The 17,671-nt window shown below is 46.5% G+C and overlaps 3 non-coding genes across 3 annotated transcripts; 1 reads left to right on the top strand and 2 right to left on the bottom strand.

Annotated features, from left to right (window-relative positions):
• Positions 1-2,762: 2,762 nt before the first annotated feature.
• On the top strand, positions 2,763-2,835 carry trnak-cuu (transfer RNA lysine (anticodon CUU)). The gene has a single exon. It is a non-coding gene; the product is annotated as a tRNA-Lys (tRNA).
• Positions 2,836-3,274: 439 nt separating this feature from the next.
• On the bottom strand, positions 3,275-3,357 carry trnal-cag (transfer RNA leucine (anticodon CAG)). The gene has a single exon. It is a non-coding gene; the product is annotated as a tRNA-Leu (tRNA).
• An 11,393-nt stretch (positions 3,358-14,750) lies between these two features.
• Positions 14,751-14,822, bottom strand: trnaw-cca (transfer RNA tryptophan (anticodon CCA)). The gene has a single exon. It is a non-coding gene; the product is annotated as a tRNA-Trp (tRNA).
• Between the last annotated feature and the right edge of the window lie 2,849 nt (positions 14,823-17,671).

Below are 17,671 nucleotides of genomic sequence, written 5' to 3'. Positions count from 1 at the left end.
CTGGAGTACTGCGTGCAGTTTTGGTCACCTTACTTAAGGAAGGATATACTAGCTTTGGAAGGGGTACAGAGACGATTCACTAGGCTGATTCGAGAAATTAGGGGGTTACCTTATGATGATTGATTGAGTAGACTGGGTCTTTACTCATTGGAGTTCAGAAGGATGAGGGGTTATCTTATAGAAACATTTAAAATAATGAAAGGGATAGACAAGATAGAGGCAGAGAGGTTGTTTCCACTGGTAGGGGAGACTAGAACTAGGGGGCACAGCCTCAAAATACGGAGGAGCCAATTTAAAACCGAGTTGAGAAAGAATTTCTTCTCCCAGAGGGTTGTGAATCTGTGGAATTCTCTGCCCAAGGAAGCAGTTGAGGCTAGCTCATTGAATGTTTTCAAGTCAAAGATAGATAGATTTTTAACCAATGAGGGAATTAAGGGTTACGGGAAGAGGGCGGGTAAGTGGAGCTGAGTCCACGACCAGATCAGCCATGATCTTATTGAATGGCGGAGCAGGCTCGAGGGGCTAGATGGCCTACTCCTGTTCCTAATTCTTATGTTCTTATGTTCTTATAACACGGCGATGAGAATTGTACAGTGTACTGCAAGTGTGGTCCAAAGAAAGTTTGATACCAGTTCAACAGAACTTCACAACTTTTCAACACTATCCATCTTGAATTAACCCTTGGTGCTCCATTTTCTTTTTATGCATGTATAACCCGCATCACGAACTTTACTGTTTATTTGTATTTCTACTCTGAGATCCCTTTGCTCCTCGACCTCACTTAGATTCTTATTCTCACGTAGTATTTGACCTTATCTTTCTTACCAAAGTACATGACCTCACTCTGTCTGTGTTGGATTGAATTTGCCAATTCAATGTCCAGTCTACAAGATTATTAATGTATTGTTGTAGTTTGTTGCAGTCCTCCTCAATAATGTCTATCAGCCCCACCCCAATTTGGCCTCATCTGAAAGTGTAGAAATTGTTTTTTTGATTCCAAAGTCTAAATGGACAATTTAAATTGTGAACAGCATTGGTCCCACACTGATCCTCATGGGAGCCCACTTTACACCTTCTGCACTCAGAATAACAGTCCTTTACTTCTGCTTTCTGTCTTGGGGTCAGCTCGCTATACATTCCACGACTTGTCCCCTAACACCGCAAGCTCTGACCTTATTCATTATCCTAATATGTGGTACCTCATCAAAGACTTTTTGGAAATTTAAGTATATTATATCGACCACATTACCCTGGTCTACTCTCCCTGTTACTTCTTCAATGAAATCAAAGAAGTTGGTCAAGCAAGACTTTTGCTTTTGAATCCATGCTGATTATACATAATTATATTTTTGGTTTATAGATATTCTTCTATTCTCTACTTTAGTAGGGATTCCATTATTTTCCTGCCACCGAAGTTCCACTGACTGGTCTATAGTTCCCCGGACATGTTCTATCTTCCATCTCAAATATAAGTATTACGTTAGCTATCCGCCATTCCTCTGACACTACACATTTTTCAAACTGATCATTAAATATTTGTAATAGTGCTCCTGCTATCTCTTCGCTGAATTATTTTAAAGTGTATGGATGTAATCCATCCAGACCAGAGGTTCAATCCTCCTTTCATTTGGTTCGTTCATTTAATATTTCTCCTCTTTACTTATTGCAGTTATATAATTTCCCATACATTATTCCACCGTCATGTCCATCTGCCCTGTGTCCCTGGTAAATACAGAGGCAAAGTAATTATTTCATATTTTATGTAATTTTTCCATCGCTTCATGTGATTTAATATTGTCCATCGATTTGTGGCCCTATTCCCATCCGACATTCTTTTTTAAATGAATGTGCCTGTAGAAAGTTAGATGAGCGATTATGTTATTGGCCACCTAATAGTGGGAAGGATAAAGAGGTGTAAATTTAGGTAAAATGCAGAAAGATTCAAGATCTGTCGTGATAATGTGGGACTTCAACGTAAACTGGGAAAATAACCATGCAAAGGGAAAATGCAGGGGAGGATTTCCTGAAATCTGTATTAGAACTTTCTCCATCAGTATGTTTCCAGCACAATGGGGAAGAAAGCAGTTCTGGATCTCGGAAATGGATTAAGTAGAACATGTTTCTGTGGAGGAGCATTGAGGAAACAGTGATCACAATATCATTAGGTTTAGAGTAGTTATGGAAAAGGAGAAGGTATAATCATGTGTGAAAATACCCAACTGTAGGAGGACTAATTTTATGAGTTGAAAGGGATCCGGCCCAGGTAGATTGAAACCAAAGATTTCTCGGTAAAACAGTAAATGCACATTGGGAGACTTTCAAAAATGAGATAGATCGGGTAACGACTAGACACGTTCTCATGCAGGGTGCAGAAATAGCATGATAGCTAGCTACAGCTCGGTGGATGAATGAAGATCAACTAAAACACAAAAATGGAAGCTTGTGATAAACTTCAGGCTCATATTTCAGCAGAGAACCAAGCAGAATACAGAATGTACAGAGAAGGACTATCAAAGGAGGAGGAAGTAGAATCAGCAGAAAAACAGGATATTCGCCCATAGTACTTATCTGTGGAAGGACACACTTGCCTTGGAGGTGGTGCAACAGAGGTTCAACAGATTGATTCCTGGGATGAGAGGGCTGTCCTATGATGAGAGATTGTGTAGAATATGCCGATTCTCTCTGGGGTTTCGAAGAATCGGAGGTGATCTCGTTGAAACGGACAATATTCTGAAGGGGATTGACAGGGTAGATGTTGAGAAGCCTGGCTAGCTCAGTCGGTAGAGCATGAGACTCTTAATCTCAGGATCGTGGGTTTGAGCCCCATGTTCGTCGATTACAGTTCCTTAAAATTTATGTTGCTTTCACAGGAAAACATCATTAATGAACCCATTTTCTTCTTTTGCACAATGAAAGAAATGCGAACTGAGGGAGAGCTGATAATTTAATCATCTGTTCTGTGCTCTGCATAAGAACACAAGAACCAGGAGCAGGAGTCGGCCATTTGGCCCTTCGAGCCTGCCTTCTTTTGCACTGAAACAAATTATAACCGTGAGTTTAAATTAGCAGTGCGGGATATTTATCGGGCACCTTTCAATGCTTCACAAACCCATTCCTTTCGCTACAGCCACCCGGGATCGTTTCCCGGTTTGGGAAGTAACTTTGATATCACCGTTTGTAATTGAAGTGGAGTAATTTTATTATGTTGGATGGATGTCCCAAAGCACTTCAGAGTGGTGTTAAAACAAATGAGTTTGCAATTAAAAACACTGAATGTCAGGAGTGGGATTTGAACCCACGCCTCCAGAGGAGACTGCGACCTGAACGCAGCGCCTTAGACCGCTCGGCCATCCTGACTGTGTGATGCTTCAATTACAAGTTATTACTCAGGAAAGTTTCAGACCAGGCGCTTGTTCAGTGTTGCTGGAAGGCCCAGTGATCGGGATATCCTCTCCCCCGGGGTTTTCCTGAGCCTGTGATCGGTGCACGGGGAGGTTTGGCCCGGGTCTGAGGTAGCTTGCATTCCAGGGATGGACAATAACCCTCTGAGCTCTGGAACTGGGGAAGAGCGAATAATTAATGAGCTGTTTGTGGGTTTCAAATGCAACTTCGATCTGATGGAAGAAACCGATAGTGTTGTTTCACAGAATGAAAGAAATGCAAACAGGGACAATCGAAATTTCAATAACTGAACTTTAATAATTAGTGAAACTTTAACCCTTGATGAAGTTTTATCTCCGATCTGATTTTACACACTCTGTATTTGAGTAGATTAGTTTTAAAATGTTCATTGCTCATGCGACAGTGTACCCTGGACTGCTTTTGTTCAATTTTATTGCAGACAAGTTTTTGCTTCACAAATAATGTTTCCGCCCAGGCTCGCAACAGAGACCTTTCGCGTGTGAGGCAAACATGATAACCGCTACACTACGGAAACTGCTGCTTAGCTCAGTGCCCAGAGAGAAGTGTTCAGCAACAAGCTGAAATGCTCAATCCCTCTCTCTGCAAAAAGTTCCTTTCACAAACATTTTCTGACCAGAACTGCACCAAACAACAATGTTCTCCTTTCAAAGTCATTAAACTCCCCAATTTCTACATCTGCAATTTTAAGGACAAGGACTGAAAGCGCTTTGCAATCAGAAAATTGCCGGAAACCCTTGTGGTTAATGACAGGGCTTTTGATGGTTGATTTCCGTACAGACCTTGTGTTATGTATTTAACCCTTGGCCACCTGTATCACACCACCACCAGAGGGCCGACCTGTTGGAGTCCCAAGGGATTCCAGCATCCATTGGGAGCACGGTATATAAGCACTCTGAAGTCTTATTAAAGGAGCGAATGTCACACTTACTCATTGTTCACAGTACTCAGTTTCATTCTTTATTATGAGCGTATCAATTGGCGACGAGACAACGAACAACCACGCGAAAATGCAAGTAACAGTTGGTATAACTTGATAACAGCACAGCTGGCAATGGTTGCGGAATATATTCGTGCAGCCAAAACGCACAATGACAACCTGGAACTGCACGGCACCGAATCCTCAGGGAAAAACAATTAAAGGCTTTGTCCCTGAATGGGCTACGATCCACCAACCTTGCAGAACGCACTGATCCATTGCACCACAGAGACTGATAGATGCACATATTGCAAGACATCCCTGTGATACCTTCACAGAGCACAGCACACACAGCTTCCTAACATGCAGGCTGCTCTCTCGGAACTCTCCGGAAAGAGCCTGTTCTGTTGAATGATTAACTGTACAGTTGCAGTACACAATACGTCCACATCCACAGTGTGGCGCTACAAGCATTACATGCTGACAGACATTACAATCCCAAACCAGGGTGTCAGTCAGTTAAAGCTTCAGATTGCTCCGACCGGGATGGAACTTGTCCACTCTCAGTTGTACTTTTCCCAAATAAAGGGTGGGACATTCATTGTGGATGCGTGGAAGCAGTCTGCTCCCGAACACTGCAGACACTTCCATGTCACCGCCAACCAGCTCTCCCGCAACCGGTGTGATCTACCTTCCAGCCTTCCGGTGCCTTGTCTGTGACGAAGTATTCTGACTGTCCCGAAGCCGGTATCCTTTGTCATCAATCGGGTTTTAAGTTGTTTCGGTAATTTTTACCTGCTGGACAGTCGAGGCACAAATTGTCGAGTGGAACACTTGCGTGGACCCCGGTTTTCTAGTGGTTGATTTTCCTGGTTGGGTCCGTCGGTCGCGGTGGTCCGGTTGATGCCTGTTACCAAGTCAGTTGGTATTGATGTTCCACTGATTGGTTTTTTGAAGTTCTTTTCTCCGATGTCGTGATGTCTCTTCCTGTGTTACCTCGCCGTGTGCTCTCGATCTTGATCTTGTTGTTCCAAAGTAATGGTCAGAAAAATAGGTTGCTCTTGGTACGATAGGCCCCCAGTTATACTCTGAGAGGCTGCTTAATCTTCGTGCCAAATCTAACGTTTCTTTTGTTTAAGTTTTGCTGCCCATTGATTTAAGTGGTCTTCTTTGTATAAGTTTTGGCGGACTAGCTAACTGAGACTTGATTAAATGTTTTAATCTGGTGTTGATAGACTTTGGGATGGTGATACTCCTTATTTATGAACTTGTCCATTGTAATAGCACTGCTTTGGCTTCGGGAAGTCTGAGCTGAGCCAGATATTTCTATACATGTTGAAAAGGTGTTGGAATATGGATGTGATATTTGGGTCCTGTGGGTAGGGTGGATAATGTTTCTTCCGTGGTCGATTGTTTAAATGCTAATGTTTTCTGGGAGTCTGACTATGGTTAAAGAGCTCCCCCAGACAAACTGATTAGCTACAATATCCAAACTCTAAATCCCACCCCTCTGTCACTGCAGCTTTTCCCCACAGGCCCAAACATGCCTTTTAACATCCCAAACTTGGTTAAGAATTGTACATTTCCTCCATATGCTTTTTAGAATCCCAAACTTTAAGTTTAATAGTCCTAAATCGAATTTCCTTTTCAGTGAGTCCAAACACTGGGGGGTTTCCATGAATTTTGGAATCTACATTGGCAGTCCCTCGGAATCGAGGAAGACTTGCTTCCACTCCTAAAGTGAGTTCTTTGGTGGCTGAACAGTCCAATACTAGAGCCACAGACCCTATCACAGGTGGGACAGATAGTCGTTGAGGGAAGGGATGGGTGGGACAGGTTCTGCTGTCGACACTTGATTTCTGCATGCACTCGGCGTTGAGACTCGAGGTGCTCAGCGCCCTCTCGGATGCACTTTCTCCAATTAGGGTGGTCTTGGGTCAGGGACTCCTGGGTGTCAGTGGGGATGTTGCACTTTATCAGGGAGGCTTTCAGTGTGTCCTTGTAGAGTTTCTGCTGCCCACTTTGGCTCGTTTGCCATGAAGGAGTTCCGAGTAGAGCACTTGCTTTGGGAGTCTCGTGTCTGGCATGCGGACTATGTGGCCTGCCCAGCGGAGCTGATCGAGTGTGGTCAGTGCTTCAAAGCTGGGGATGTTAGCCTGAATAAGGCTGTTGATGTTGGTGCATCTGTCCTCCCAGGGGATTTGTAGGATCTTGCGGAGACATCGTTGGTGATATTTCTTCAGCAACTTGAGGTGTCGACTGTACATGGTCCATGTCTCTGAGCCTTACAGGAGGGCAGGTATTACTACAGCCCTGTAGACCATGAGCTTGGTGGCAGTTTTGAGGGCCTGGTCTTCAAACACTCTTTTCCTCAGGCGGCCGAAGGCTGCACTGGCGCATGGAGGCTGTGTTGAATCTCGTCGTCGGTGCCTGCTCTTGTTGATAGGAGGCTCCCCAGATATGGGAAGTGGTCCATGGTGTCCAGGGCCGCGCCGTGGATCTTGATGACTGCGGGGTAGTGCTGTGCGGTGAGGACAGGCTGGTGGAAGACCTTTGTCTTACGGATGTTTAGCGTAAGGCCCATGCTTTCATACGCCTCAGTAAATATGTCGACTATGTCCTGGAGTTCAGCCTCTGTATGTGCGCGGACGCAGGCCTTGGTGAGGCCTCACCTGGAATATTGTGTACAGTTTTGGTCTCCTAATCTGAGGAAGGACATTCTTGCTATTGAGTGAGTGCAGCGAAGGTTCACCAGACTGATTCCCGGGAGGGCAGGACTGACATGTAAAGAAAGACTGGATCAACTAGACTTTTCTTCACTGGGATTTAGAAGAATGAGAAGGGATCGCAGAGAAACATATACAGGTCTGATGGGATTGGACAGGTTAGAGGCAGGAAGTATGTTCCCGATGTTGGGGAAGTCCAGAACCAGGGATCACAGTCTAAGGACAAGGGGTAAGCCATTTAGGACCGAGATGAGGAGAAACTTCTTCACTCAGAGAATTCTGAACCTGTGGAATTCTCTGCCACAGAAAGTTGTTGAGGCCAATTCGTTTGATACATTCAAAAGGGAGTTAAATGTTGCCATTATGGCTGAAGGTATCAAGGGTATGGAGAGAAAGCAGGAAAGGAGTACTGAGGTGAATGATCAGTCATGATCATATTGAATGGTGGTGCAGGCTCGAAGGGCCGAATGGCCTAATCCTGCACCTGTTTTCTTTGTTTTTATGTTTCTATGTTTCTATGCAAAGCACAGAAAAAAATGGTTGAAGTATCGACTCTGCCTCAGTTAGCATTTCTTTCATTGTGCAAAAGAAGGTGACGGGTTAATTAATGATGCAATCCCGTGAAAGCAACACAAAAGTTGAACAAAAAAACATACGGTGACTGGCAGGTGAGCACTGCTTCTGACACCCGGTGGGAATGGGCGGGGATTTTAAAGCCCCTTGTATTGTGAAACCTTCATATCGTCAAACATTTCCGATGTGCTGTATCGACCTCGTGACGCAACGGTAGCGTGTCTGACCCCAGATCACGTCGAGGTCACTGTTCTTCAGGGTAATTCGGGAATTAATATTTTCTTTGCTGTTTGGCAATAACCAGACCCTTGCTCCAAGGTCTGTCTCACTGTTTCCCCGGTGTCAGACAGAGATACGCCTGCTGCCCTCATTTATTTCATGTGTCAGGACACAAAAGTTCAAAATAAACCTGCAGTTGGCCACATATAGCCCTAAATAGTCAGGATGGCCGAGCGGTCCAAGGTTCTGTGTTTAGGTCGCAGTCTCCTCTGGAGGTGTGGGTTCACATCACACTTCTGACACTTCCTGTTTTTAATCATTAAGTGAAACTCATTGTTTGACACCACGACCAACGCCTAAAAAGTGGGATTTTGCAGTCCACCTGCTCGCTTAACACTTCCGTCTGACCTGGTGCTGAAAGTGGAGATGTTTCCACAGTGTAGCGGTTAACACGTTCGCCTCACACGCGAAAGCTCACCAGGCGGGATTATTTTCTGGAGCTTTCTCCTCATGCATGCTCAGGGACGAGTTTGTTCTCCTGTGAAATGTCATAAGATCATAAGCATGTAAGGATTAGGGGCCAGAGTAGGCCATTCGGCCCCTCGAGCCTGGTCCACCATTCAAGAAGATCCTGGCAGTTCCTCGACAGCAAGTTTAAACATCTGGGGCGGAGCTGTAATCAACGACAGAAAGGTGCATTTTGTAGAAGCCCAGCTAAATCAGTCAGTAGATCATGAGATTCTAAATCTCAGGGTCAGAGGTGCGAGCCCACGTTGGGTGATTATTTTTCATCGAATTATATAATCAGAAGTTTACAGCACGGAAGGAGGCCATTTCGGCCCATCGTGACCGTGCCGGCCAATAACAGGCTCTCCAGCCTAATCCCACTTTCCAGCTCTCGGTCCATAACCCTGCAGGTTACGGCACTTCAGGTGCACATCCAAGCACTTTTTAAATGTGGTGAGAGTTTCTGCCTCTCCCACCATTTCAGGCAGTGAGTTCCAGACCCCCACAACCCTCTGCGTGAAGAAATTTCCCCTCAAATCCCTCCTACACTTTCTACCAATGACTTAAAATTTATGCCCCATGGTTGTTGACCCCTCTGCTAAGGGAAATGGGCCCATTCTGTCCACTATATCAAGGACCCTCATAATTGTATACACTTCAATGATGCCTCCCCTCAGCCCACTTTGTTCCAAGAAAAACAACCCCAGCCTATCCAATCTGTCCTCATAGCTAAGATTCTCCACTCCCGATAACATCCTCGAAATCTCCTCTGTAAGTCTCCAGTGCAATCACAGTCTTCTTCCTGTAAAGTGGTGACGAGAACTGCACGCAGTACTCCAGCTGTGGCCTAACCAGTGTTTTATATTCAAGCATAATCCACCTGCTCTCTTATTCTAGGCCTCGGCTAATAAAGGCCAGCATTCTGTATGTCTTCTTAACCAGCTAATCCACCTTGCCTGCTACCTTAAGGGATTTGTGGACATGCACTCCCAGGTCGCTTTGTTCCTCTACAATTCTTAATGTCCTACCATTTAATGTTTAATCTCTTTCTATTGTGCCTGTAAGCACTCAAGTAATGACTCCATGAGGCAAGGTATTGTACTTGAACTGTGGTGACCTTCGTTCATTTATTGCAGTTCCTGAGTGAGGATACAGTATGGTGAGCTCCGTTTTATACCTGGTTACCTGTCGTGTACCGGTGACCCCGAGGTCTCCACCAGTTGCACCCTCTGGTGGTACAGGCATAGTGTATACAGTGTGAAGTTACATCCAGTAGTCTTATGTAACTGTACATTGAGTGTACAGGGAGTATACTTATATTAAACAGACACAACATCACTCTCCACTTAGTCTTGTGCCACTTGCCTTTGCATTGTGTGCTCTGGCCCGAGACTTGAGTGCCCAAAGCCCTTGCACCTTGTCAATGCTTTGGCTTGGTTCTCTCCCTGTGGACCCCCAAGTCCTTATTACCACGACATTGGGAAATGGTCAGCATTGGATGGTTGGAGGTTGCAGTGGGGGTTGTGTGGGTTCTGGGTGTGATCCATGTGTGTCCATGGCTACATACATCCATTCCCCCGCCCCATACATAGACCCTGTGTGTGGCTCAACACCTGCATGTGCAGACCTGTACAGACAGAAAGAACAAAAAAACATCGGATTAGTTACATCACTGTTTGGGTTCTGCAGTAGTGCAACAAGTACATTTTACAGGTAAGGTACATACGTGGTATCACAGTCTTGCCCCTGGGTTGTGTAGGTGCAGGTGGGTGAGGACACTAGTTCCAGAGTAACCAGATTGTGTCCAGGTTGTCTGATGGCGGAGCTGTGTCCCCTGCCAGCTGGGTGGGCTCAGATCGCTCACCTGGCTGAGTCTCAGAGCCTTTGCCGTTGCCTAGTGATGGGCAGAGCCACAGGAGTGTGTGGCCTCTCTGTCCTCCTTTGAGGGCTGCGGTGTCTCCCCGCTGCTCTTCAGCGATAATGGGAGCCTGGTCATCCCAGGTCCCGTTGGGAGGTCAGGAGGGTGCTATCCGCTCGCTCCCAGTACTGGCCCTGGTGGCCAGAGAGTTAGAGCCGATCGGGGGCAGGGTACCGGTAGTGGTGACTTTGCTGTCCGCTGATCACTGGGCCTGCAGCTGGTATGCTCCCTCTGTGTGTGGCCACACTCCCTGGGGTATCACATTGGTCCCGGAGGGGCAGGCTACATGGTCGCTGGACCTGGGTGCTGACGGGAGGTTGCCCTTGGTTTTGTCGGCAGACATGTAAATCCCAGCATCGCACGTCATCACTTCGTTTACTCTCACAATACATTGGTTCTGATCGCAAGTGCCTGACTTATCATGATTAGTTACATTTACAAACTTGAAATTGTCAGTTACATCTTTTACATTTGTATCACCATCATCGCTGTATAAAGAGTGGAACTGTCCCTTTAATTGTGATGGGTTGCCGGTCTCCTTTAAGAGGGTCTTTCAATCTTTACCCCAATCCGGTTCGCCGCTCGGCATCACGTGTTGCTCCCTTGTGGTCTGGCTGCCGCCATCTTGACTTCAGGTCCTTCACCTCGTGGTTCAGACGCCATCTTCTTTCTCTCCATGACGTAGGCTGCGGTGATCCTTTTCTCCACAGGTTCTGCCACGGAAGACAGGAAGTTATCTTCTGCGTGAATTTTCTTCTCCGGAGTACTGCCACTGGAGCCTGGAAGGTGAGGTCTGGTTGTTTGGGCTGGATCATCTCGCCGTTGGGTTGAGCTGTCTGTGTCGTCGCCGCACAGTCGAGTTGGGTGGTTGGTTTTTCAGGTGTTGTGCTGGATCCAACTTCGGGGTCATGGGGGATGTCGATCGCTGGAGGTTGGAGCTATTCCCAGCTCCAATTGATCTTTTTCATCCACCTTCTTCCTAATAGCTTTGGACCATCCCCAGCAACGGTCCACAAAGGTAACCTTTGCATCTCGCCGCCATGGGACACCTGGACAGCCACGCTGCCAACGACTGGGATGTATCGTTTGTGTAGGTGAGCAGTTTCACTTCGATCGGGATCATTTTAGGTCGTTCGATTGGATTGTCCCAGAGTTTCTCAAAGGCTGCCTGATTCATCAGTGACTGGCTCGCCCCTGTGTCCACCTCCATCATGACTGGAACATCGTTGACTTCAACTTCCATTTTCAACGGGGAATTCTCGGTGGTGCAGGTAAACACTCCGTACACCTCATCGTCGCTGGACTCCGGATGATCAGCCAACTCTTCATCGACTCGGTGAGTATGATTTCTCTTGCATATTCGCTGGAGGTGGCCCTTCATGTTACAGCCTTTGCAAGTATAGTCTTTATAGCGGCACTGGTGGGCCCTGTGATTTCCTCCACAGTGCCAGCATGGGGTTGGCCGATTGGCCACATGTGGCGGACTCAGGATTGTGGGACTCGGGGTTCTGTTCTCTCTTCCCTGAGAGAGACTGCTAGCAGCAGCCCTGCCTCTAAAAAGCACCTTTTGGTTCACAGTACTTGCCGGGTTAGAGTCCTGGGGGTGAGACATCCACTTGGAATCGCAGGCCGAGATCATGAACGCCTGGCTCACGTTAATTGCCTTCTGCAGGGTGACCGTGGTGTCCGCAGAGAGCAGCCTATGGAGAAGGCCCTTGTGACCGATTCCAATAACAAAGATGTCCCTCAGTGCTTCGGTGAGGTGATCGCTAAAATCACATGGTGCAGCCAATCGTCTCAGGTCTGCAGCATATTTTGCGATTTCTTGGCCTTCGGATCCACCGGTGGGGAGAGAACCGGTGTCTGGCTGTGAGGATGCTCTCTTTAGGTTTGAGCTGTTCCTGTACCAGCGTTACGAGCTCAAGATATGTTATTGTCTTCTCTGGGACTAGCAGGTCCCTGACAAGGCCATAGACGGTGGGCCCACAACTACTGAGCAGGATAGCTCTGCACTTATCAGCCAGCGAGGTCGGGTCGTCTCCCCCCACGTCATTCGCAATAAAGAAGTGTTCGAGCCTTTCCACAAAGGCCTTCCAATCTTCCCCATCGGCGAATTGTTCAAACGTGCCAAGGTTAGCCATTGTCACATGGAAATTCGTATTCTCGTCACCGGTTATTGTGTCTGTAAGCACTCTCGTAATGACTCCACGAGGTAAGGTATTGTACTTGAACTGTGGTGACCTTAGTCCACTTATTGCAGCTCCTGAGTGAGGGTACAGGACTGTGAGCTCCCTTTTATACCTGGTTACCTGTCGTGTACAGGTGACCCCGAGGTCTCCACCAGTTGCACCCTCTGGTGATACAAGCATAGTGCATACAGTGTGAAGATACATCCAATGCTCTTATGTAACTGTACATTGAGTGTACAGGGTGTATACTTATTTTATACATGCACAACAAAGATCATCGGTTAATTAATGGTGTTTTCCCGTGAAAGCAGGATAAAATTTAACAATGATTTAATTTCTGCATTTAGAAAGACATGGGTTAATCACGGATAGTCAGCATGGATTTGTTCAGGGAAGGTTTTGTCTGACTCACTTGATTGAATTTTTTGAGGAGGTAACCAAGTGGATCGATGAGGGCAGTGCGTACGATGGAGTGTATAAGGATTTTAGCAAAGCTTTCACCAAGTTCCCACCTGGAAGACTGGTCACGAAAGTAAAAGCCCATGGGATCCAGGGCAAAGTGGCAAGTTGGATCCAAAATTGGCTCAGAGGCAGGAAGCAAAGGGTAATGTTTGATGAGTGTTTCGGACTGGAAGGATGGTTCCAGTGGGGTTCCACAGGGCTCAGTGCTAGGTCCCTGGCTTCTAGTGGCAACATCAATGATCTAAACTTAAATATAGGAGGTATGATTAAAACGTTTTCAGGTGATACTAATTTAATCCAGAGAAGTGTGAGGCTGTGTATTTCGGGAGGGCAAACAAGGAAAGAAACACACATTAAATGGTCCGACATTGAGAAGTGTGGAAGAACAAAGGGACCTTGGAGTGCATGTCCACAGATCCCTGAAGGTAGCAGGCCAGTTGGATAAGGTGGTTAAGAAGGCGCACGGAATGCTTGCCTTTATTGGCTGAGGCATGGGATAGAAGAGCAGGTTGGTTATGTCTGAAATGTATAAAACACTGGTTAGGGTACAGCTGGAGTACTGTGTGTAGTTCTGGTCACCGTATTACAGGAATTATGTGATTGTACGAGAGGGTACAGAGGAGATGAACGAGGATGTTGCCAGGCGTGGAGAATCTTAGCTATGAGGACAGATTGGATCGGCTGGGTTTGTTTTCATTGGAACAGAGGAGGCTGAGGGGAGACAACATTGAGATGCATAAAATGATGAGGGGCCGAGATATAGTGGATAGCAAAGGGGTCAACAATCAGGGGGCATATATTTAAAGCAATTGGTGGAAGGTTTAAAGAGGATTTGAAGGTAAAATTCTTCATGCAGAGGTTTGTGGGGGTCAGGAACTCGCTGCATGAAAGAATGGCGGAGGCAGATACCACATGTAAAAAGTATTTGGATGTGCACCTGAAGTACCGTAACCTGCAGGGTTATGGACCCAGAACTGGAAAGTGGAATGAAGCTGGATCGCCTCTTGTTGGCCGGGGTGGAAGTGATGGGCCGAAATGGCTGCAAACTTCTATCATTCTATAATTCTATGAAAAATGTAAATGTCCAATGTGGGTGTCGAAACTACGACCCTGAGATTAAAAGTCTTATATTTCACCGACTGAGCTCGCCAGGCTTCTGCCAAACATACCGTTCTCTCACTGATTGCAGACAGGCGCCTGTTGGCTCCGCCCCAGATGTTTAAACTTGCTGTCGAGGAACTGCCAGGATCTTCTTGAATGGTGGACCAGACTCGAGGGGCCGAATGGCCTACTCCGGCCCCTAATCCTTCCATACTTATGATCTTATGACCTTTCACAGGAGAACAAACTTGCCCCTGAGCATGCATGAGGAGAAAGCTACAGAAAATATTCCCGTCTGTGAGGCGAACGTGTTAACCGCGACACTGCGGAAACATCTCCACTTTCAGCACCAGGTCAGACGGAGATGTTAAGCGAGCAGGTGAGCTGCTGAATCCCAGTTTTAAGGAGTTGGTCGTGGTGTCAAACAATGAGTTTCGCTTAGTGATTAAAAATAATAAATGTCAGAAGTTGGATTCAAACCCACACCTCCAGAGAAAACTGCGATCTAATCACAGCACCTCAGACCACTCGCCGGTGTGTGTGGTCACCTGCAAGTTGATTTTGAACTTGTGTGTCCTGGCACATGAATTAAATGAGGGCAGCAGGCGTATCTCTGCCTGACACCGGGGAAACAATGAGACAGACCTTGGAACAAAAGTCTGGTTATTGCCAAACAGCAAAGAAAATATTAATTCCGGGATTACCCAAAAGAACAGTGACCTCGACGTGATTTGAACACGCAACCTTCTGATCTGGAGTCAGACACGCTACCATTGCGCCACGAGGCCTACACAATGTGTTTGAGATGTTCCTCTATATGAAGCTTTCACAACAGAAGGGGCTTTAAAATCTCGTCCCATTCCCACCAGGTGTCAGAAGCAGTGCTCACCTGCCAGTCACCGTATGTTTTTTTCTTAAACTTTTGTGTTGTTTTCATGGAAAAGCATCATTAATTAACCCCTCACCTTCACTTGCACAATGAGAGAAATGCTAACTGAGGGACAGTCGATACTTCAATCATTTGTCCTGTGCTTTGGGGAGCGGGTAGGGAAGTGGACCTGAGTCCATGATCACATCGGCCATGATCGTATTAAAAGGCGGAGTAGGCTCGAGGGGCGTATGACCGACTCCTGCACCTATTTCTTTTGTTCTTATGTTCTTCAGCATGTTAACCCATTTTACACACTGTATTGCCGATGTCACCAGGAATCTGGGGCAACTTTTGTCAAATTTAACAACACCGGTTATTCCTTCCGTGCAGATAAATTAGAATCAGTCGTGAAGATAAAATCCCATGGTGATCATTTTCAGATTCAACGCAGTAGGATTTCAAATAAAGTGAAAGAATTTTACAGTGAAAAGATTTGGAAGTGTTACTTGTATTTGTATCTTTAATTAAACTTTGTGGCGTCTGACTCCCGTTCATGCCTCTGCTGAATAAGAAAGGAGGGTTTGACGTTGACCAGACTGCACTGTCCCTGATATTTGTGAGCTCATCCTTTATATTCAGTGGTTTCTCGCCCTTTGATGGGCTGCAGTGTAGCGGATATCACGTTGGCCTCACACGCGAAAGGTCCCCGGTGGATCCGTTTTCTCTCACTGAAAGTTATCTATTTATTGGTTAAATAAAGAGCAATTCAGGAATAAGGGAGCCCTTTTACCAGGAGAATAAATAGCAAATAACGACAGCAAACGCTGGAAATCTCAGCAGGTCAGGCAGCATTTTCCAGGAGACTAAACTCTCCTCCGATTGTTCCCTTATAGCAAGTTTAAACATAATGTTTCTACCCAGAATCAAACCCGGTACATTTCATGTATAAAGCAAATGTGATAACCACTACACGACAGAAACCTCTGGCACAACAGCCCCAACAGAGGGGAGCTGACCAGTGAGCTCCCTCTGTGCTGATCGGGAATGTGTTGGCTCACCTGAAACAACTTCTGTCCCACACTGAAAGTTCTCAATCCTTCTCCTCCGCTGCCCTTTACAGAAATGTCACGGATCACCCAGCCACCGTGTTCACTTCCATATCCTCACAGTGGGGCCACAGAGGCTCCTACTGTCTCCCCGCGATCAGCGAACTCGCCCAATTTACAAAATTAAACCCCCAACACGTGCCCGGCAAAGGGCAGGAGAAGCCAGATCGTCTGTAAGCTCGGTCTATCACAGAAAGTATTGGTATTCATGGTGATTACAGCAATTATTAATCGTCTCACAGAACTCAATTATTTTTATGCGATGAATTGATCGAGAATTGAAATCAGTTTAGTGCGCCGGATCTTAACCCCTCGACCACCAGGGAACGGTTATGATACATGTAGATATATTCATATATATTTATATATGAACCTGAATATCAACGGCTCGCTACCGAGACCTCATGGTGCAACGGGAGTGCGTCGAACTTTGAGTGAGAGAAATTGTTCCACAGTGATACCCATTTCATCTTTTGTTCCCTTTTAAACGCTAGAAACTGAGACAGGGGGAATAAATAGAGAAATAAAAGCACAGGGATATAGAGGAAGAGAGAAGGGGAAAGATACTGTCCCCACCCAGAACTAATGCAGAAACCCCTCAGCTGCGCTCGGGGTGGCCACCCACAGCCTGGATACATTAACGGGAGAACACCAGCGGCAGGTCGGGGCCATAAAAGGAACGGCGAGCGGCCCTGGGAGCAGCTTGGAGATCCCAGGAGAATACTCCAGGGAGCAGCGCGAGCTGGTGCAGGAGGGCGGCGGCAGCGGAGAGTGACGTCATCAAGGTCCAGGTCGGTGATTGGAGCGTGGGCAGATACAGCAGGAGCGGCGAGATCGGGGCGAAGGAGCGGCGAGAGACTGTAGAGGGACGTGATCGGGGCCCAGGGGAGGCATGAGTTTGGGACCAGGGGCCCAGGGGCAGCACGGACCAGCCCACACTGCGATATGTGTGCACACTGGGTCCGTGCAGCAGAGCTGGTCTCCAGTCGTCTTGGTTAACCCTTGCCACTGGACCAAGACCTCGCTCTGTCAAGCCCGTGTGATGGCTGGGGTGCAACGGCCACCACACGTTAAAAAAATCCATGCACAGGCATCTTCCACCCTTCGGGATGTAGTTTGGGTCCTTCATTGAAACGCCTGTGAACTCATCCTTTTTCGACGTGAAAGCAAGACATCCTCGTTTCGAGGGACCGCCTATGATGATGATGATGATGGATACATTAACGTCCCAACAGCTCATTGACTGCAGGAGTGGGACCGTGCGGCACTTCAGAAAACATGTCGAAAAGGCAAAGTCACTGATTCCGTCTCATGTGCTGCTCCGATCAAGAACAGCAACACACACTAAAAATGCTTCAATAATGGTGACATCTTATCTCCACATTTGCTGAGCAGGTGGTTTGTTGGTCGAGGGGTATGATTCTTGTTTCGCAGTTGTTACTTGAAATTTGCAGAAAAATCCTGGTTTCAAATCCCAGACCAGCCTTGAATTTGTTTTGAAATTTTGCAAAGAAGGACTTGCATTTCTGCAGCGTCTGTCAGGAACTCATGATGCCCCAAAGCGCTTTACAGCCGTTGAGTTGCCTTTGAAATGTTGTCATGTGAGGAAAGATGTGCCCAAATCACCTCAACTCTTTGCAAACGAGTTCATAGAATCAAA

The sequence above is a fragment of the Pristiophorus japonicus genome, unplaced genomic scaffold (genome assembly GCF_044704955.1).
Source record: "Pristiophorus japonicus isolate sPriJap1 unplaced genomic scaffold, sPriJap1.hap1 HAP1_SCAFFOLD_472, whole genome shotgun sequence".
Classification (NCBI taxonomy): domain Eukaryota; kingdom Metazoa; phylum Chordata; class Chondrichthyes; family Pristiophoridae; genus Pristiophorus; species Pristiophorus japonicus.
The sequence above is the reverse complement of the archived record's forward strand: the minus strand, read 5'-3'. Positions and strand labels throughout refer to the sequence as shown.